Source organism: Mytilus californianus, unplaced genomic scaffold (genome assembly GCF_021869535.1).
Source record: "Mytilus californianus isolate M0D057914Y unplaced genomic scaffold, xbMytCali1.0.p SCAF_6, whole genome shotgun sequence".
NCBI lineage: Eukaryota > Metazoa > Mollusca > Bivalvia > Mytilida > Mytilidae > Mytilus > Mytilus californianus.
Genome location: NW_026262712.1, coordinates 46,117,224 through 46,139,634, shown reverse-complemented (window position 1 = coordinate 46,139,634; position 22,411 = coordinate 46,117,224). Strand labels below are relative to the sequence as shown.

General features: G+C 31.9%; 2 long non-coding RNA genes across 4 annotated transcripts in view; both read left to right on the top strand.

The window, feature by feature from the left end:
• LOC127706456 (uncharacterized) overlaps positions 1-22,411 on the top strand; it is a 348,407-nt gene that overhangs the window by 244,013 nt on the left and 81,983 nt on the right. The window lies entirely within an intron of this gene.
• LOC127706455 (uncharacterized) lies at positions 17,348-20,820 on the top strand. 2 transcript variants are annotated; one of them, XR_007984466.1, is made up of 3 exons: positions 17,348-17,374; positions 17,981-18,052; positions 20,541-20,820. It is a non-coding gene; the product is annotated as an uncharacterized LOC127706455 (long non-coding RNA). The 2 variants fall into 2 exon arrangements; XR_007984465.1 differs by lacking the exon at positions 17,348-17,374 and adding an exon at positions 17,383-17,439.

Below are 22,411 nucleotides of genomic sequence, written 5' to 3'. Positions count from 1 at the left end.
CCTTAATGGATATTTTATTTATTGTCACTTGTCTGTATGTAACTGTACACTTGCTTTTGTTTTACCGGAACATAACATCACTTTTACGTTGTTTAACATTTGTGGAACCACACGATGTCGTCCGAACAAGGGTTTTTAATTTAATGAGGATAATTGAATATCCGGTAAATACATGTAAACAAAAAGTGATCGAAGGTGACATTTGAAAAATCCGGTTTCATTTGCCTCATCTACGGCAAAATGAGAGTGATACAGCAGTGGGTATGGTACAAGCAGGTATGCGTCATATTGACGTCGCAAACAATTTTGTTGTTTCCAAATAGACAATAACACGACTAATGAGTCAAAATTGGGTGAGCAACCCAACCAAACACAATTGGTTAATGTGACAATAATTGGGATCCAGCAGCCAAAACTGTGTAAACATACATCACAGACATACAACACAACTGAATAAAAAATTCAAACAAACATACAAATTTGACCCTACTTTTCAAACTATTTTCCGTCTTTTTTACTTTTGTTCATGTTAGTGACAATCTTAACAATAGCTGGACTTTGCAAGTTTTTTATTATGCATTGTACTTTCCGACAGTTGATATAGAAAAACTAATGGGGAGATTTGTGCCCAAGAAAATGGTTAGTCTCTACCACATATTGTGCTCTTTCCAGCTCAGACCAATATTTGGACAGTGTGTTGTTATTTGTGTTAGGTCGTGTTTTGAACATTTACTTTTTTCGGAGAAACAACGTGTTGAAGATTATTGTGGTCAGTAGTTATGTCCCATATATTTGTTAATTCATGTACTCTTATTAAATCTAAATTTTCGATTTGTTAGTTATGTTCTTTTAATAGAAGTTACACATCGAGAATAAAAGAATTACACACTAGAAATTAAAATAAAGATCACAAAATTATTTAATAAAGACACACACACTCACACTGAAAAAACACAGCCAGTTTTGTGCACACATATTATGCGCAAATGCAAATATCTTATGAGCATACAAAGAGTACGTTTTGATATGTATCTGAGTTTTATGATAGGAATCACAAATAAAGTTTGAGTTTCAATCTGGTTGAGCTATTTTTACAGCAGTTGTGTGATACATGAAATATACTCTTTTTGAAACATTTAATTTATTGTAATATAATAGTTAATTCATTCAATGAAAATATTACAGTTAACCAGGGAAATATCATTGCATATGAATACTCTTCTGGATAGTTATAATTGGACATACGGACAAAGAGTGCAAACAATGTTATCAAAAACCTTACTATTTTTCCAAAGAAGATGTCCCATGACACTGAAAAAGAAAGGTAAGATTTGCATTTGACAATTATAACAAACAAAAGTCAAAGCGCATGGTCATATGTGTTATTTATCGTGTTAAAAAAATATAAAGTATTAAGAAACGTGCAATCAAAATGTTGCTTTCATACAGCTATTTCTCACAAAATCAGTTACTTATAATCAGTAGTTTTCATGTTATGGAAATACGCCAAGATAAATTTGAATTCGACAGTCAATACTTGTTCAAGCTTTGAAATATTTTTTTTACAGGAATATGGCATGCAACTCCCCTCTTTGTGGCATCTGCGATTCCAGAAATATTTGTGTACCATCTAAAGCATGGTGGTTTGATTTTGAAGAAAGGCTCTGTGAAGAATGTAAGGAACATCATTTACTGAACAAATTTTAAAAATATCAAGCATACTGTTATGAACACGGGTGTTCTAGTTGTACAAAGTGTCTAATAGATGAACATAAGAACTGCAAAGATCTCATTATTAGCAGCATAAAATCCTCAAATATTATTTTGGAAATCGAAAATTGTTGATGTTGCGACCAAAAATGCTTCAAAAAGACATATGTCTTTCTATGTTGTGATGTTACACTATTGTTTCAGATAAAGGTGAAGGTTTGGTACAATTCAAACGTTTAAACCCGCTGCAATTGTTTGCACCTGTCCTAGGTCAGGAATCTGATGTTCAGTGGTTGTCGTTTGTTGATGTGGTTCATAAGTGTTTCTCGTTTCTCGTTTTTTATATAGATTAGACCGTTGGTTTTCCTGTTTGAATGGTTTTGCACTAGTGATTTTTGGGGCCCTTTATAGCTTGCTCTTCGGTGTGAGCCAAGGCTCCGTGTTGAAGACTGTACTTTGATCTATAATGGTTTACTTTTATAAATTTTGACTTGGATGGAGAGTTGTCTCATTGGCACTCATACCACATCTTCTTATATCTGTATGAAAATATAGAAAGTATGGAACATGCAACAGGTTTGTTGAAACAATATTTATAATACATTTCAAATACACGTCTAAACACGATATATATAAGTAATGTTACAATGGGGCGATTTAAAAGTTTTATCATCCATCGCTTCCTTACGAAAATTCAAATTTACGGGCATCACTACTAACAAAAGTAGGTCAATACCGATATTTCAACAACAATACCATTGTATTCATCATGTTCATATTATACACATCTTTCTCATTATAATATTTACACTTTAAAGGCTTAAAAGATGTATATCATATGCGATGGCTCACCAGGTTTAGCTTTACTTTAGATCCTTTTTGTTTTATTAGCTCTTCAACGTTTGTGTTAGGTTTTGAATTTTAAATGTTGGCCTTGATCATCGCAAAAGAGACATACTTGTCGAAATGCGCATCTGGTGTAGTTAAACTGTACAATTAATGTTATAACACACTTAATCTATGTTTTAACATGACATATTCATATCACTTTGAATTTTCTGTTTAAATTTTGAACTATTTGTTAATCATGTTCATATTGGAGTTCAATGCTAATCGCCCACTTTGGTGATTTTTTTAAGTATCTGTGTGTTGTACAGAATGCAGCAAAGAGTAATATGCATAATAAAAAATCGTGAATAAATATTTTGTATTAAATAGCTAACCTGTTTTTTTATTTGATTCCAGTCTAACTTAAACAACAGTTGGCTTCAGTATTTCATGCGCTGTTTAACATTAACATTGAGTGAAAAATGCAATATGACACTTAGTTCTGTCAGCGTTGGTCACTGAATGAATATCATAAGGATATTTTCTAAATATGCTGGACTTTGTCTGATCGTTTGCTTAAATTGCTACGAAATCAATGGGATTGTAATATCTTGAGCTAGTTGTCTAGTTTCTTCAGTGTTCTTATCATGTTTGATGTTACATTTTCAAAAAAAATTATGATGACGATTTGAAGGAGTTTCTTGTCGCCTTTTAGTTTATTTCAGCGATTACAAACTCTTGACATTATTTTTTCTTCTTCTAATACTGTACCATTTTGCTAGATACTCAATATTATGTGCAACACAATATTTTTATTTGGAAAAAAAATAAATGTTATAGCGACCCCTCACAAATGAACAGACCCGTAGTTAACTCGATCAAAGGACTTTTCCCAACTTCCTTTCATACGTTTCAATATTACCGAACAGCTGGTTCCTAGATAAATCAATGATGCCCTTCATCTGGTAAAATCATTTCAGATTATTTTCACTAAATTGTATATCATTCGGATATTAAAGCATTAAGTTAGTAAAAGGTCTAGTCTTTGAATAGCATTCAACCTACATATAAAATCTATAAGTTAAACAAATTGAAGTTCTACAGCATCGATAGGTATATTTTCGTGGGGGCCTGGGTGTTCAAGTGGTCTAAGTAATGCATCTAATGTATCACTACCCTGTCAACATTGCGGTTGTGAGTTCAAATCCACCAAGCGACAAGTATTCCTTCTTAACTGACTAGGATTGTCAGTTTTCCTGCCGAAGGTCGGTAGTTCTCTCCGGGAACTGACTGCCACGATATAGCCAATAGTTTTGAAAGTAGCTTTAAACCCCAACATTCAATCAATCAAATAATCAAGTTTTTTTTTAAGATAAGTGAACATTATTATAGAATGAATTTTCTAAAACTACACTGTAGTATAGGAAAAAGGCATTTACTAAAATACGGAACTGTAAAGTAAATTCAAAAAGGGGGAAGTCCATAAAACATGACAAAATCAAACGCTCGACTATACTAACCAACGGAACGAATGGAAAACAACTGTCATATTCCTAACCTGGTATAGGAATTTCAGGAATAAAATGGTGGGTTAAACCTGGTTTAATAGCTAGCTTAAAAATGTAAACCTCCCACTTGTAATACAGTTGTTTATAGTGCTGTTATATGATTTGTAACACAATATGTATATATTTGCTAGAACTGTTCCTGAATGGCTTGTTCAAACAATTTTATCTATAAAAAGCGCTATAATAACCATTATTAAAATCAATAATTAAGTAAGTATACTTTATTTTTAAAGTACGATTTTTAATTACAACTTCTTAACCATTGTTACTAAGTTGAGGGAATCTTACTTTACAAAACATCAACCGATCTTGTGACATTTAATGCATTTTAAACATATTGCATTCATTAGGATATGAAAAAAAATGAGCAAAAGGCACAGTCTATAAAAGCTATCTTCACACTACATAAACATATCAAAACCATATATTGACAACTGTATTTAAAATATTAGAACTACAATGGATTATTGCATGCTACTAATGAACAATCACAAACAAGTACATATTTACAGTGTTAATTACAAAATGTATATCATATTCATAAATATATATAAGTGTGTAAGCAATTAATCATCAGTTATTCAAGTACCTTGAGACATGTATATATCAACACCATTTATAAGTTATTAGAAATATACATAAACAATAAGGTTTGGAAGAGTGACTAAGAATACTTAGTGGAATAAATGAAATAATGTGGGGAAAAAAGAAAAAAAAAACATATGAAAAAGATATTTATAAACAGAGCACATTTCATTGAAACTCGGTATAGCCCGGGTTGTTTCTTCAACAGAATGACCGTACGGTTTGAAAGGGAAGAACTCCATATAGGTATATGAATGTTTATACAGGTTACACGGCTAGTACCTGCATATGGACCGTAAAAATATAAACTACAAAAAGTATAGCTACATATAAATTGTGCTATGTCAATAATTTTGAAATATGTTACATTTGATATAAAAAGAATGCACTTAAGATTTTTGTTTCTTTTACTTCAAATCTGTGTTTAAATGTCGTGGTCAAACCAGAGAAAGATGCTCGCAAATTTGGATTAAAAGGTCATGACAAACTGTACGTTACAAAAAAGGTTTCAAATTAGAAGACATAAAGACCATGACATTGACAAAGATTTTAAAAAAGATAAAATAAAGCCAATAAAGACAGACGTTTGAACAAAAATTCTAATTAAAACAAACGAGTATAAAAACCACTCTTTATGATTAAAGTGTATCTCATCATATTGCATTATATTCCATTTTATAAATAATTTATATATATTTTAGTTTAGTTCATGAACATATTTTGGATGGTTCGTGTTTGTGTTAAACATTTACCTTCATCACGGCATACAGTTGACAAGCTTATATTCTCTTTCGTATGAGTCCCAGGGTTTTTTATTTTTTGCGTAGTTTCAATAACTTTAGTTTGAAATCTCATCTGTCTGTTCATAACTTTGTATTTTCTTTAGCATATCACCAATCTATAGGTGGTTTTGCTATAATAAGAATAAAATAAATAAGTGGGTCAAAATGTATTCGAACTATAATCAGATTTTTAGTACATCTTTCATGCAGTTACTCGAAATACCCATGTCTAGGCAAAATAAAATGCAATTTATATCGATTGAAAAAAGGATGTAAAAGCATAGCGATGACTACGAAAACAAATTATAACCTTTTTTTATATGTTGCGTTATTACTCCTTCTTCTTTTCAGAATAAAGTATACCGGTATATATATTATATCAACTTGTATGTTTATCAGTTGAGAATAATGAATTTGAACAAAGGCATGCAAATATCAATCGGGAATACCATTTTGTTTGTTCATTTCATTTCGAATTATTGTCCTTTCAACTGTGTACCATTTCAGAAACTTTCTTATTGCACCTTCTATGTGGATTGTTATATATACCTAAAACATCGGACATTCTCATGTGTTAATATTCAGATTCGATTCAGAGATTTAATTAATAAGTATGAAATATTGTCAACTTTTATTTATAAAATATCGGTGTTGTTTCCCTTACAGTTAATTATTAGATATAGGAAGATGTGGTATGAGTGCCAATGAGACAACTCTCCATCCAAGTTACAATTTAAAAAAGTAAACCATTATAGGTCAAGGTACGGCCTTCAACACGGAGCATTGGCTCACACCGAACAGCAAGCTATAAAGGGCCCCAAAAAATTACTAGTGTAAAACCATTCAAACGGAAAAACCAACGGTCTAATCTATATAAATACGAGAAACGAGAAACACGTATGAACTATATAAACAGACGACAACTACTGTAATCAGATACCTGACTTAGGACAGGTGCAAACATTTGCAGCGGGATTAAACGTTTTAATGGTACCAAACCTTCTCCCTTTTCTGAAACAATAGTATAACATCACAACATAGAAAAACACACTATAAAATATCAATTGGAAGGCTTAACTCAATCAAAAAACGTAAATTAACACACATTGAACGAATAAATTTGACCTGTGACACCTGAATGCAAATACACAGTTAATAAAAAATTACAAGGGATAAATAATTAAAGTCAAAAGTAAATAAACAGGTTTAAACAAAGTTAAAGTATGATATCACTGTGATATGTCAATTAATTTTTAGAAAATCATCACTTTAGAAGAAACCTGCGTCATATTATACACGGGTAAATGAAAATAATTTTGTTGTTAAGTATACTTCTTCTGTGTGTATAAAATCTTCTGTTTAGGAATACCAAGAAATTTCTTTAATATCAATAAAACTAATCTAATATTTGGTACATATGGGGTGAATATCAACAATAAAACTATACAATTAGTGCTAGATAAAACTTCCTGTATAGGTCCAAGAATAGCATCTAAGGAAAAATGAAATAATGTTGATGTTCATAGTACGAAGAAGTGAAAATTTGTAGTAATACCAGATAATCAAAGCTGGTATATAGACAAGATCCATGTTAACATTGAATAACAAAAAAGCATTACAAATAGTATCAACAGGTCAAATTAAAAAGAAAGTACGATTTGAGAGTGCTCGCAGTTACTGACAGCTAGTTAAAAGCCAAAACAATTAATAATAAAAAATCATGCAACAGAGACTAAAATCAACTAAAATACATCCCAGGTATTTAGTATTTTAACGTCATGAACAGTCAAAGAAGACATGACTTGTGCAATGCCAAAAATAAATGTACCGACAGGTAGTAGGGTAGTTAGGAGTGACTTCTTTATAGATAAAAATGAACGTGTGTGTCTCTCTATACATCCCGTTTGAAAAGAAAATACAAAATTTTGTTATGTTTTAATTTGCTAATGACAAAATCGATATTAGTGCCAATGTAAACTATATTCAGAGATCTAATTACAACATTGGTACGATAACCCTTACTAATAAGTTTGTTTAAAGGTTCGATGAGTTTACACGGATCACATAATGATTTCCGCGCTTTAAGTACAATATTACCATAAAATTTAGAATGTGAAATACCATTTTTAATAAGTTTTCTACAGGTACAGCCAAATTTACTAATCAAATCTTTGTATCTATGAAAGAATTTAGTAAAAGTTATAAGTAATTTATGGTAACGAAATCCCTGACTTAATAATTTACCAGTGATGCATTGATGACGTTCAAGTCCATTTTATATCTGAATCAGCACGTTCAAATTTGAACTAGTATTATTTTACATTTTCATTCCTACTGGTGATCCTCCAAATTTAATTCAAAAATTCCATTTAAGATCCACAACGCATATTAAGCTTACTGAATTTTCCTACTCTGCGCTGTTTAGAATTTGATGAATGATGAAAGAGATATAAGAGAATTAATCGTTGTTGTTGGAACATAAAAGTATTGTGCAATTTCACTTTTTCAATTGTATGTTTATTATTATTTTGATTTTAAGTGTGTTTTTATTATTTAATTTCTTATTATCTCACATATTAAGGTCGTAATGTTATACATTATCTATCATTAGAATTTGTTTTTATATGTATGTAATGTTACCTGATGTTTGCGAATAAGAAAGATAACTCTATTGTTTCTTTTATACATTACAAATTTTTAGGAAGGAAGAAAAGAAGTTAGCAGTATCCTTTAACTTTACTTTCCGCTATATAGATGATGTTCTTTCACCAAATTAGTCAAAATTTGGTGACTATGTGGAACGCATCTATCCCATCCAACTTGAGATGAAGGATACAACAGATACAGTTAAGCCTGCCTCATATTTTTGCTTACTTCTAGAAATTGACAATAAAGGTCGTTTGAAAACAAAACTTAACGACAAAAGATAATTGCAGCTTCCATATTGTGATCTTTCTATTTTTATGTAGCAACATTCCAGCAGCGCCACCATACGGAGTATTATATCTCCCAGTTATTCCGAAATACGATATTCCAGGGCTTGTATTTTCTACCATAATTTTTTTATAGAGAGTTGCTACTGACAAGGAAGCTATTAAACCAAGAGTTACAAGTGGTGAAGTTGAAATCATTCCTTCGTAACTTTTACGTACGCCATCACGACTTGGTTGACCGTTATGGAATATCCGTTTCACAGATGACAGCGGAGATGTTCCGATTGTCATAACTACAATCCCGTTCCCTTTTTTCCCGAATGTCACCTACTGAATTAGACTTATTACCGGGTTGGTACTAACATGAGCAACATGACGGGTGCCACATGTAGAGCATGATCTGCTTACCCTTCTGGAGCACCTGAGAACATCCAAGTTTTTGGTGGGGTTCGTGTTGCTCAGTCTTTAGTTTTCTATGTTATGTTCTATGTTTTCTATGACAAAGTTGTTCGTCTGTTTGTCTGTTGGTTTTTTTTTTCATTTTTTAGCCATGGCGTTAATTTCTACTTTGAGTTTGAATGTCCATTTGATATCTTTCGCCTCTCTTTTACATGCACATGTCTTTTGTCATTTCTTGTGTATAATGTGTAATCTTTTGTCGATTCCCAATTATAAAACAAACTGTTTTTGAGTTGTTTGTTTTTCATTAATAATGTAGTTAGTTCAAAAACGTCAATAAATGAGAAGTTGTAACTTGAAGTATGCCTTCATTGGACATATTTCAACACTTTGTCCTAAAGGAACATGAGAGCTTTCGTCATCTCTTTTTCTTTGTCTATTCTATATTTGCGTCTTGACTAGCACCTACACAAGGAAAGTGAAGGTCAATTTTGATCTTAACCTTTTGACAAAAGAGGTGACTTTAGTTTTTCCCATTGTAAAAAACTCGACGATATCAGGTTTATTAGTATATTTGATACAATATCGCAGGGATTGCAGCAGAGGGTTGCCATTTTCTAAGAAGCCAATAAACTAAGGTTTCTTAATGGCAAAATTGGAGTTATTTATCGAAACTTTTCAAATGTTATAATTTAGATTTGGTTGACTGTTATAGAATATGAATTAGCAATAGTGAAAGTTAAAGTCATCTCAGGACGAAAGAAAAGGGTATTTGAAACTATTTTTAGTTTTTCGTAGTTTGACAATCAGTTCGTTTAACAGCAGTTCTTAATTATGTTTACTCACCCATAAACCATCTATGAGTCGATTATTGTTTATATATTTGTTAATATTTTTATATAACTTGTCTCAATAATAATTGTACTATTTTAGGATGATCTATCATGTCTATGTCCTAATCAGTTTATTGATGCATTCCGTATTGGCGACTTTCCTAAAAGTTTGTCCTAAGCAAATAGATATAAAAATAGATGTGTTAGGTCGTTTACAAATTACTAAATGATTTTTTAACAAATTATGAAATTTCAAATAGACATACTTTTCAGTATAATATTGTAATATTTTGTGGAACATCTAATTCGCATTAATCTTGGATCCGTGTTCATTATTTCCAATACAATAAATACCTGAATTAATGAAGTATTAGAATTGAACAGAGAAATTAAAAGTCGACAATCGCTTGATTTAGCATTTTTTTATACTACATACAAAATATTCATATACTTGTCAAAACATCTTAAATCTTTGTCTATATCTATTCATAATCAGATAAGACTATCCGTGCAACATTCATATGTAAGATAGTTTTAATGTGCGGTCTAAACGACGCTTTATGATAGTTCCAAGATGTGTCATAATTTTACATATCTAAATGCAATATTCAAGACTCCTTTGTGAAACAGGCCCCTGGATGCCAGTATATTTTTTGAATTCGTAGCATTTTATTTTAGTATTAAACATTCAATCGGTTGACTTTTTAGATTATTTCAAAAACAATTAAAACAGTCAATACTCTGACGATTATATCGTTATGCAATGGGTAATTCCATAATAACAAAGTGGCATGTTCCCCTCTACAGTGGACAATGACCAAACAAACAGCACTTGATAAATTTCTACAAGTGCATTGGGGTCTAAATTAAAAGCGATATATTTTTTTACTACTTTTATGAATTATAGAGTTAACATCATTCCTTTTTTTAAATATTATAAGAAGTTTGAGTCCCGGAACATGATTTCAAGCTTTAAGTGTTTTTATGTCCTTTTTTGTCATACGGCTTTTCAAATGTTTCAGTTCTTATACATCCTTGACTATTAAATATTCGGCTTTGAGTGTTACTGATGAAGGTAAATCCAGAAAAGCGCTTCGGACGCATTGAATTTATAAAGTGTTGTTTTTCATTTTTTTTAAAGCACCGTGTCAGTCTCCGAGAGTATCTTCAGCTTAGTAGTGAGTACGTATGTACTGACATGATTTATAACAAACATTCTTAAATTTCCGTTTACAGATTTAAAAAATTATAAGAAACTAAGGTTTCAACTCCCTCAGGCAATGTTGACCTTAGATTGATATGGCTGTCCTTTTTTGTCTTACAGCTCTTTAACTGTTTCAGTTCTTATACATCCTTGGCTTTCAAATATTTGGCTTTGAGCGTCCCTGATGAAGGTATATCCAAAAAATCGCTTTGGACGTATGGAATTTATAAAGTGTTGTTTTCATATTTTTTTTTATGTGTTATGCGTTTGAACTAAACCTGACTGAAATCATCGTATACAGAAGTTTGATATTAGAATAACACAAGAAAATCTTCACAAATTATTCCTAGCAAACAAAACAGCTTCTGTTGTTTTCGTATTCGAGTTTGCATTTACGTCTTTGATTTAAGGTGATTTTTATTTTAATAACTAAAAACTATTAAATCAGACAATTCGATATCCTAAATAAGTCAAAATTTTAATAAATTCATACAACTTCAAGAAAATGAATTTGATGTTACATTGTTAATTTGGGATACATTGACAGCCATATAACCTAATTCTGTCAATTCACGGTTATTAAGAGCAATTCTCTGTAATCACCAAAATATTTCGGCACGCACTAAAAAATATTTGTTTTAAACTTTATTAGTTCAATAGAGTCACATGAGCTTAACAAAAAATATTATTACACTTAGCCCCATATGTTTACCGTTTCCTTGGTAACAGGACTTAAAGTGGCAAGAAAGAGGGAAAATGCAGTGTTTACAAATTATGATCAATTATGTCTAATAAAAAGAAAATAATATAGATATTCAGACATTTAAAACTTTTTTCAGTTTAAAAAAAACAAATAAAAATTGTGTTCAACAGTAAACTTTCTTAAAAAAAATATATATAGCTAAAATAGGGTAAAAAGTGCAATAAAAGGGGGGTTTTAGAGCCTATTTTGATCAGGTGTTGTAAAAAAATGCAGCCATTTCTTATATTGTTGATTATATTAATAGAGAGAATGGATTAAGGTTATACAAGAAAAGAAAAAAAATCAGTGGGCAAACTTGACTGTGTTGAAATTAATTGACCCTGAAAAGTTGAGTTGTCCTGTATTTACCTAATCAAATTACCTCCCTTTACGGAGTTCTCTTGTAGAGAAACAAATTAAAAACAGGAGGGAAAATGTAAACAAATGCAGACAACAATGTTATTTTGCGAATTTCTTCATGTTTTATATTCAAGCATAATGGGAAATGGGTAAATTTTTCACAGTGATGTTAGCCTACACTTATATATATGGTTAAGTTGGTGTGATTTGCTCATATTTTGAAAATATTGTCAGAACAATGGAACTGTGTCTGTACTAAGACAGTGTATTTTATAGTTTATTTTGCTTACCGTAACTAACTTTTTTAATGTATTTATTTATATAATCTTCGAACAATTGTTATAAAATGTGTAGCATAAAAGATTTCGTAGGCAATTGTGACAACTGCAGTGACGACAGGTATTTTTGAAAATGCTTCCATTGGAAAAAGAGACATGTATAAATTTTTGTCAGAATTTTTTTTACTTAAATCTGACATTACATTGTACGTCACAACTGAGGATCTGTGATATTCAGAGAAATATTATCATCGAAACAACTAACAAGAGATATAGAAGGAAAAATTGTGGTGTGCCTTCAGTAAATGTCATTTTGAAATATCATAATACTACAAAAGCAGTGGATCGACATGTTACACCCGAGATGTTTCAAAGAATTGTTACAAAGACAGGCATTTTCATTCCTATTGGAACATGTAAGTAGATACTATTTACCTAATACCATTTTTCTTTAAAAAAAGATACAGTAATAAACCTCTTATAAAAAAGAAATCAAATGCAGCTGTCAGGTACCCCCCCCCCCCCCCCCCCCCCCCCCCCCCAAAAAAAAAAAACAAAACAAAAAAACCTTAGGGTTACTAATTATCTACCATTTGGCTATGAACCTTAAGCTTATTGTTTTAAGCATGTGACAGCCATATGAACTTCTTTAATACCCCTTTTTTAAACTTTAAAACATAAAATTATGTGAAGTTCTTTGAATCTTGTTTTTGAGAGACAAAAATTATAACATGAATGCTGTTTCACGTTTCCTTTCCTTTACCAGATTTGTAACGTTTTGTACATGATAATCACATCATTTCATACCGGTTCTTATGAAATAAAAAATGTTGCAGCAACAATGCTGCAATGTTGCGGCTGCTGATCAGGTTGCCAGAAAATTGATGCCGGATAAGTGCTGAATGATGCCGCTAGCATCATTCTGGCTACAGTGCAGAGCTATTTCCTTTCATGACAAAAAGCGCCACAATGTTGCCATAAAGCACACATATAATTTTCTCATTCTTAATCTACTAAAATGATGCCAGAATAGAGCCAGAACATTGATAATGTCATTGATGATGTCACCAGTGTTTGAGCTTTTTACTGTGGTCATGGTGGTGTGTTAGAAGTGGACCATATGTTGCTTGAGCTTATGATTTTAGTGAAGAATTGGGTGTTCTGTTATTGTGAAGACTTGTATGTAAACTTAGATTAACATGATTAATTAAATGCATTATATAAAAGTTCAATTAAATCAAGGAAATTGTCTTCTTCCTGATAGACCTGGAGAGCATTTTCAAAAAATCCTAATTAACAGGGACGAACTATCATCTAATGGGGCGAATTGGTACCTTCTGAAACATAAGTCATGGTTTCTCTTCCCTTTCTCAATTTAACCCTCGCTAAAATTTTACAGAGCATGCTGAAAGAAGTTTGGTCAATTATGTCTTTGTAACCCTCTAAAGACGGCTTGAAAGTGCTATTTGTTATAATCACGAATTTAGATTGCTAATCAGACAAAACACAACACCTTTGACTGAAGTGAAGGGGCTCCTGTTGGGATTAGGAAATTATGTTGGTGTTATTGAAGGTATAGACAGGTCAGGAATAACCACCAATTGGTGGATTATACCTCAATTGACGTATAATCCACCAATTGACATATAATGGTATAGACCAATTGACGTATAATTCTTTGTTTTTCAAAGCAAATTATTCAACCAAAATGGAGCATTGCTTTCTTAAAACCATATTATTGTATGAAAACATGTCAAACATTCCTAGTTTAGTATAGTGACATAACCTATTGCATTTAATCAATAATTGTATTTGCAGTTTCTTCTATTGTTATCTTGTCAATTCTTGATTGGCAAATTTACCACTAATCACCTGTCAATGGACATCAATACTGTCTGCAGTCATGTGATTATGAGTACAACTCCACAGGTGAATGGAGCTCTTTGTTAATACTTGACTTTCATTATTAAAAGTCAATAATGGTCAATAGTACAGATGTTTCAACAAAAGAATTGTTGTACACATGCATTCTCAAGAGATGCAGCAGGCTTTAACAAAACTGAAACTTTCGGAGGACTCAATAATGGTCATAAAATAGGTTGTAAGTTGCAAAATGATGCTCCTATCTCACACTAGCATTTTATAACAAAAACACTTGCATTATACGTCAATTGGTCTATACCAATATATGTCAATTGGTGGATTATACGTCAATTGAGGTATAATCCACCAATTGGTGGTTATTCCTGACCTGATAGATGTTGCATGTTGACAGTTCATGAGTTACACATTTTAACTTTCCTTTTCCTCAATGTGGGAAAATTAAGTACATTACATATAGGAATAACTTCTGAGGACAGAACTTTACTTTCTTTAAAAGAAAAAGTTATAATTATAACCCTGAGCACACAAAAAAATCATAACGTTAAATAAAGGAGTTAAAACTTTTTCTCGGGTATACTTAGCACTAAACTTGCCTGGTCAGACGTTACTTTACCTTTTTATACGACCACAAAAATTGAAATTTTTTTGGTCGTATATTGGTATGACGTTGGCGTCGTCGTTGTCGTCGTCGTCCTGTGTCGTCCGAAGACACATTGGTTTTCGCACTCTAACTTTAGTTTAAGTGAATGGATCTCCATGAAATTTTACCATAAGGTTCAATACCACGAAAGGAAGGTTGGGATTGATTTTGGGGGTTATGGTACCAACAGTTAAGAAATTAGGGGCCAAAAATAAGCATTTTTGTAACTTCCAGACAATAACTTGTGTGTAAGTGTATGGATCTCTCTGACATTGTACCACAAGGTTCCATATCACAATGGGAAGGCTGTAATTGATTTTTGGGGTAATTGCCTCAAAATTTTAGGAATTAGGGGCCAAAAAAGGGGCAAAAAACAAGCATTTTTCTAGTTTCATGACAATAACTTGTGTGTAAGTGTTTGGATATTTCTGAAATTGTACTACAAGATTCCATATCACAAAGGGAAAGCTGGAATTGAGTTTGGGGGTAATTGCCCTAAACGTTTAGGAATTGGGGGCCAAAAAGGGGCCAAAAATAAGCATTTTTCTAGTTTCCAGACGATAACTTGTGTTCAAGTGTATGGATCTCTCTGAAATTGTACTGCAAGGTACCATACCACAAAGGGAAGGCTGGGATTGAGTTTGGGGGTGATGAATCATAAGGGGGTTCAAAAAATTGGGGGGGGGGGGGGGGGGGGGGGTTTCTTTTTTTCCTTTTTTTTTTCTTTTAAAATTTTCCATTTTAAGTTGGTTATTTCTGATTTAAATTTAAAAGCAAATAATAATGATATGGTAGGAGATACACACCAAACCGGATGTGTAAATTATTATATAATAAGTATTGTGCAATAGCAAGAAATTTTCAATTCCACAGTATTGCACAATAGCAAGAAATCTTCAATTGCACAGTATTGCGCAATAGCAAGAAATCTTCAATTGCACAGTATTGCGCAATAGCAAGAAATATCCAATAGCACAATATTGCGCAATAGCAAGAAATTGTTAATTGTACAGTATTGCGCAATAGCAAGAAATATTCAATTGCACAGTATTGTGCAAAAGAAGATACTTTGTATAAATTGCTTATTTCTTATCAATTTTAATGGGGTTTTATTCTTGAATTCTTGGGGTTCTTTAATATGCTGAATCTAACCGTGTATTAAGTTTTTGGATTTTGCCTCGTTTTTAAATTGGTCCACATTGAGGTCCAAAGGGTCCAAAATTTAACTTTGTTTGATTTAATCAAAAATTGAATTATTGGGGTTCTTTGATATGCCGAATCTAACTGTGTATTTAGATTCTTAATTTTTGGTTCCGTTTTCAAATTGGTCTACATTAAGGTCCAAAGGGTCCAAAATTAAACTTTTTAGTTTGATTTTAACAAAAATTGAATTTTTAGGGTTCTTTGATATGCTGAATCTAAACATGTATTTAGATTTTTGATTATGGGCCCAGTTTTCAAGTTGGTCCAAATCGGGGTCCAAAATTAAACTTTGTTTGATTTCAACAAAAATTGAATATATGGGGTTCTTTGATATGCTGAATCTAACCATGTATTTAGATTTGTGATTTTTGGGCCCCGTTATCAACTTTGTCCACATTGTCATTGAGGTCAAAAGGGTCTAAAATAAAACTTTGTTTGATTTCATCAAAAATTGAATTCTTGGGGTTCTTTGATATGCTGAATCTAACCATGTATTTAGATTTTGGATATTGGACCATAATAGGTGAATGTCCAATTTAAAATTTTTAAGTTCTTAGACCACATTCATTCTGTGTCAGAAACCTATGCTGTGTCAAATATTTACTCACAATCCAAATTCAGAGCTGTATCAAACTTGAATGTTGTGTCCATACTTGCCCCAACTGTTCAGGGTTTGACCTCTGCGGTTGTATCAAGATGCGCCCTGCGGAGCATTTTATTAGTCAATAATTAAAGGAAGCCAGAATTTAAAGGCATTAGTGGCGCAATAGTGCCAGAAAACTAATTTGCATACAAAATAAAAAACAATATCTGCATTGAAGCCACAACATGTTGCGGCAACGAAGCCACAGCATTTTCTGGCACCAGAAAACTTATTTGCATATGAAATACGCTAATGCAGCATCATTGCCACAACATGTTGGTGCAATGAAGCCTCAACATAGCCCTAATGTTGTCACAACTACATGTATGCGCCAGAAGGCTTATATTCCGATAAGGGCGCGGACAGCCTTCTTTTATTCATGTTTACTTGAGATACATGTATGTTTTAAAATTCATGTTTTTATGTACATACATGTACATGTATATGACCCAACAAAAAAGTATGTGGGTTTACTGTACCCCTACTTACCCTAATTTTTGTCCCCTACCCTAAAGTTTTTTTGACTATTTTTGATTAAGTACTGTTAAAGTCACAATGTTGCTCCCATAGACTCAATGTAAAAAAAAAAAATCCCTACCTACCTACCCTTTTTTTTTCAGCAAGTGACAGTAAACACACATTTTTTTGTTTGGCCTAAATAGTTTTGATAGTGATAAACAGAATGAGATCAATTGTGTATCTATTTTCTTTTATATTACAGCAATTTGTAGACTGTGTAGAGAAAAACTATTTGGAATAACAGTATTGAGCATGTTGAGGAGGTATGTCTTTTCATATACATGTATAAATATGATTCCCTGTACACATGTATACTCAATAGTCAATAGTGAGTTTATTGTTATGTCATGTATATATATATATATATATATATGTATGGGATCCATATTGTAACTACATGTCAAACTGCATATGTACTCAGTTTTACTATGACAAGAATAAAAAGATCTTTCAATTCAGAAATAACATTAAACTTTAAAGATCCAATTTGGTCTTCATATTCACTAAGCTTTTGCACATTTTATTTGGTAAACTAGTTTCATCATTAAGCATTAGTAAAAAATCTATTAAAATAAAAACCAAGGTTTTAATTGATCTAATTTACATGTGCACTTAGGGCCAATAGGGGTTAAACTATGCATTCATGCATGCATAATTGAGGGTAAATTAAGGGTAAATTTCTAAATCATTTGTGTATAAAACATACCTCAACTGAACCCTAACCCATTCATATATTACTAAACCCTCTAAGATAGGTTGGTTTTTGCTTCAATATTATCATGTGTATTCCAGAATTCATTATTGTTCCAATTTCAATTAGTACCTTGTTTAAAATATTCTTAAAACGTTTTTCTTTTCTTTTAACTTAGGAGAACACTATTGAGACAAATACAAAGAACAAGATTGCAGAAGCTGAAATACTACCACCTTAAAGAAAGAGGGTAGGTATAACTGTATATAAAATAGTATCATTGCATACACTTTATAAGATGTCTCATAAACTTGACTTTATAAGATGTCTCATAAACTTGACTTTATTAAGATATCTTGTATAATATCAGATTATTACATGGCATTTTTCATATCGCATGTATTATCAGCCCTAGGTTTAATATCAGCCCAAGAGCCGCATTGCTTGAGGGCTGATATTGGCCAAGGGCTGATAATACATGTGATATGAAAAATGACATGCTATGATCTTTTTATCATATGCTTCAACAATGGAGAAAAATAACAGATTAATATATTGATCTTTTTACGTGGTTCTTAAATAGCAGTTCAAAGAGTGAAATATTATAAGTTACATAGTGTGCTAGTGACCTAATACGGTATATATGGGGTCAGTAAATTCCATATGGGGTGAGAGCAAAGCTCAAATCCCCATATGGAATTTACTGACCCCATATATACCGTATTACGTCACTAGCACACTATGTAACGAATTTATCTTACCGACTATCTTAACGTGTGAAATTTAGACTAGTGACCTATCAAAATGAGCACTGAAGTCTTCAATACTTTGAGCATTAAGAAACTTCTCTCATTGATCCTACAAAAACAGCTGCCAACAATAACAACTTGTTAGGTTTAAATGTGTTTTATGAATTCATTTCAATCTTAATCATCAATTTCTTCGTCTGTTGAAATCTTTAAGATGTTTTCTCAATACCGTTTTGTTTTTATAAAGGGACGCAACACCACTACTAACCGTGTATGAAATAAGCCCCGCCTCCTTTCCAACCTTATATGGAATATAAAGGGGACGTAACTCAACTACTAACCGTGTATGAAATAAGCCCCGCCTACCTTCTAACCTTATATGGAATATAAATGGACGTAACTCCACTACTAACCGTGTATAAAATAAGCCCCGCCTCCCTACAAACCTAATATGAAATATACACAAATCTCCACGCGGACGCTTTAAACCAATCATTTTCCTAGAAATGTATAGGAGGTAAGATAATCACGGATGTCAGACCCCAAATGTTGTACAATCGATATGAAATCTTTCTATCATATGCCTCAACAATGAAGAAAAAAACCAGTATGGTATATTTTAATATGGACGATAAAAAAATAATTCAACAATATACATAATAAACACTGTTTGGAAAAGTCAACATTTTTAAAGTAACTTTCTTAATTATGTTAAAAATGCATTTATTTTATCATTTGTTTATTGTTTGTTTTTTTCCATTTTACACAATAAACTTTCCAGTATCCAAATAATTGTTTTGTACCCTACTTTGTAATGTTTTTCACTGAAAACGTACCATTGAGGTGTATTTTCCAGAATATGCCGAGTATTACCGGAATGCCATGCGATAACGTTACGGAAAGGCATGTGATAAAAGTCGAAGCATGTGATAAACTTTTCATATCAGACCGCTGAGCACCAATTCAAAAAAATATGGAATATACGTAAATGTAATGCTATTATCATATGGTAAAAATCATATGTTATTTAGTCTAAGTATATGATAATATATTTTATATCTTTCATGAGAGATCTCATAAAGAAGTTTATAAAGATATCTCATAAACTTTAGAAGATATAAGATTTTCAAGATATCCAATTAGGAGCTAACTGTATTGAATTTGCAGATTTGGAGCCATCAATCATGGATTTGATGGTCGCAAATTGAGTTAACTAGCGACACGTTAGCGGAGCCAGTAAACGGATATTTGCGACCATCAAATCATAGATTGATGGCTCCAAATCTTCAGATTGATATATACCCTGAAAATTACGACTTTATCCAATGAAATTTGACGTACATACGTTACAACGAATGTTGCATCAGAATGAATGTTATAGGACATCTGATATAATTTATAAGATATCTTATAAACCAATTTTATAAGATCTCTTATTGTCCCCCACCGGAGGGGACATAGAAATACCGGTGTCCGTGCGTCCGTCCGTCCAAAATTGGTTTCTGAACTGTTACTTTTGAACACCTTCATATTTTTTCTTCAAACTTACACAGTTGAATGTTATTAGGTAAGGAAGATCCCTATTGATTTTGATGTTTCTAGTCATTCAAAGGTCAAGGTCACAAGTGCTTTATGGAAATATTATATTTGAGAACCAGTGGGGGACCCCGGAGCCTCCTCTTGTTTAGTTTATAAGATATCTTATTTATTTTTTTAGATATCTCATAAATTAGATATAAGATATTTCATTAACTTTATTTGATATCTTATCTTTTTATTCAGACATAGGAGCCCTATAGTAATCAGCTTTCCGTCTGTCAGTCACAAACAGTTTTCACAAAATAAATCAAAAAGGCTATCACAAATCAATGTGAAAGTTTGATGGCTACCTACCAAAAAGCAGGGATATCACTAGTGAGCAATGACTCACAGCACATCTTGTTTTATATTGTGTCTATCAGAATTCATTTAGTATCCAATCTTTTGTAGGCACTTGATAAAGTACCAGGGAAGCGTTACAGGGTGAAGGTTGTTGACACAATTCTTGATTTAGATGTAACCAAGAATAAAGAAACAATAACCAATATTACAAGTTTTTACAACTTTAGTTTGAGAGCAGTCATTTGAGGATGTGGCAGACATACAATATTGATTAAGGTATTACTTTTATATTCAACATAAAGAAAAAAACAGATTACAAATAACATATAGTTTTAAACATAACACAACCACTGAAAATACAGGGTCTGGCTTGTACACAGGTGGGTAAAAGAAGTCTATATAAGTACTCAACCCTCCTCCTAAATCCTGGTTAAGAGGTTAAAAGTATATAAAGACAATTAAAAGCAATACCAATACTAATTTCAATAAGCTCAGCACTTCATCTTAAAACATAAAAAATTAAATCATCTTAATAAAAAGGTTGCATTAAGCCTATTGATAAAAAGACCACAAACTCCTAGACTAGAATGGATGCTATAAAAATTCACGTAATTTTATATCATAACGACATAAAAAATCTATAGAGTTTATGATATTGAAGTTGGTTATTTTTTTTAAACTTCCATATTGATCAATTTAACAAACAATAAAATGAATACAGGTTCTTTAATTACAATTTTCATTTCAGGAAAGCTTGTGACTTTAAAATCAAAAAAGAATTCTGTGCAGTTAAAAGTACTCAATGACTGGACAGAGATGTCTTTTAATGACCTCATTACTGAAGGTAATTTTATAATTATTTCATTTACTAACTGTCATGTACAAAACTTAAGCACACTTGTAAGACAATGATCATTATTATATTTTGTCACAACAACCGAGAAAACCAACACAAAACTCAATAAACATTGTTATGCATCATTTAAATTCCCTGCTTGTGGGTTACAGGATTATGGGTATCGACAATATCTTATTATAGATAATCAGGCTGCCCATTGTTGAAAGAGAAATTTATACATGTTGTATCGTTGTCCTTTTTAGGTCACCTGGCCCATTTTGAGTCCGTCTGGCATAAACTTTTTCAAAAATCTTCTGATACAACTGGGCCAATTGGAACTGAACTTGGTTAATGTAGTAAATTTGAATTTTTCTATTTTTTTGGGAAACAATTTTTATTTTATTTATCCTCTTTTTAGGAACAGAACAGGCTTCAAAACAACAGAAGCAGACATTCATTTGTTCTATGGATGGCTGCATTCAAGAGTTCAAGAACCAGATTAGTCTTCATCAACACCTCCTTCAAGTCAGCTGTGAATATAAGCTAGGGAAAGGCCCATTAAAAGATCAGGCAAAAGCCCAAAAGCTGTCAAATAATGTACATCATTGTCCTGATATGCAAGCAGTCTTACTAGAAAATGCATGTACTACAGACTTGAGTGCCAAAGAAATGTGATGGGCATCGAAAGTGAAAAAGAAAAAGATTTTCTTTACCATCAAACAGAAAGAATTCATGACGGATTTATTTTATTTATCTTGAAAGGATGCAAGAAGCAGCCATATTGGATTCAACGACATTATATTTTCCCAATAAATAGGCGAAATAGAAAAAAAAAACGCCTACCTTAAACTACTTTTTAATAGCTTATATCCAAATTTGAAGCGTAAACAAAGCCCCAAAACATACTATGTTACAGTTTTACACTTGAAGTATTCATATGACGTCATGATGTTGCTATGAAGTTTATGTGCCAAAGATGTCAACAACATTTTGTGGAATTTTTATTTTAAGCAACTATATGTCCAAATAAAAAACAGAAACAATATCTTTATTGACTATTGCATTAGAATGGATATAACTGTATTTTATTTTAAGGTTTGTGGACGTAAATCGAGATTTTACTGTTGCAATTATTCGTTTA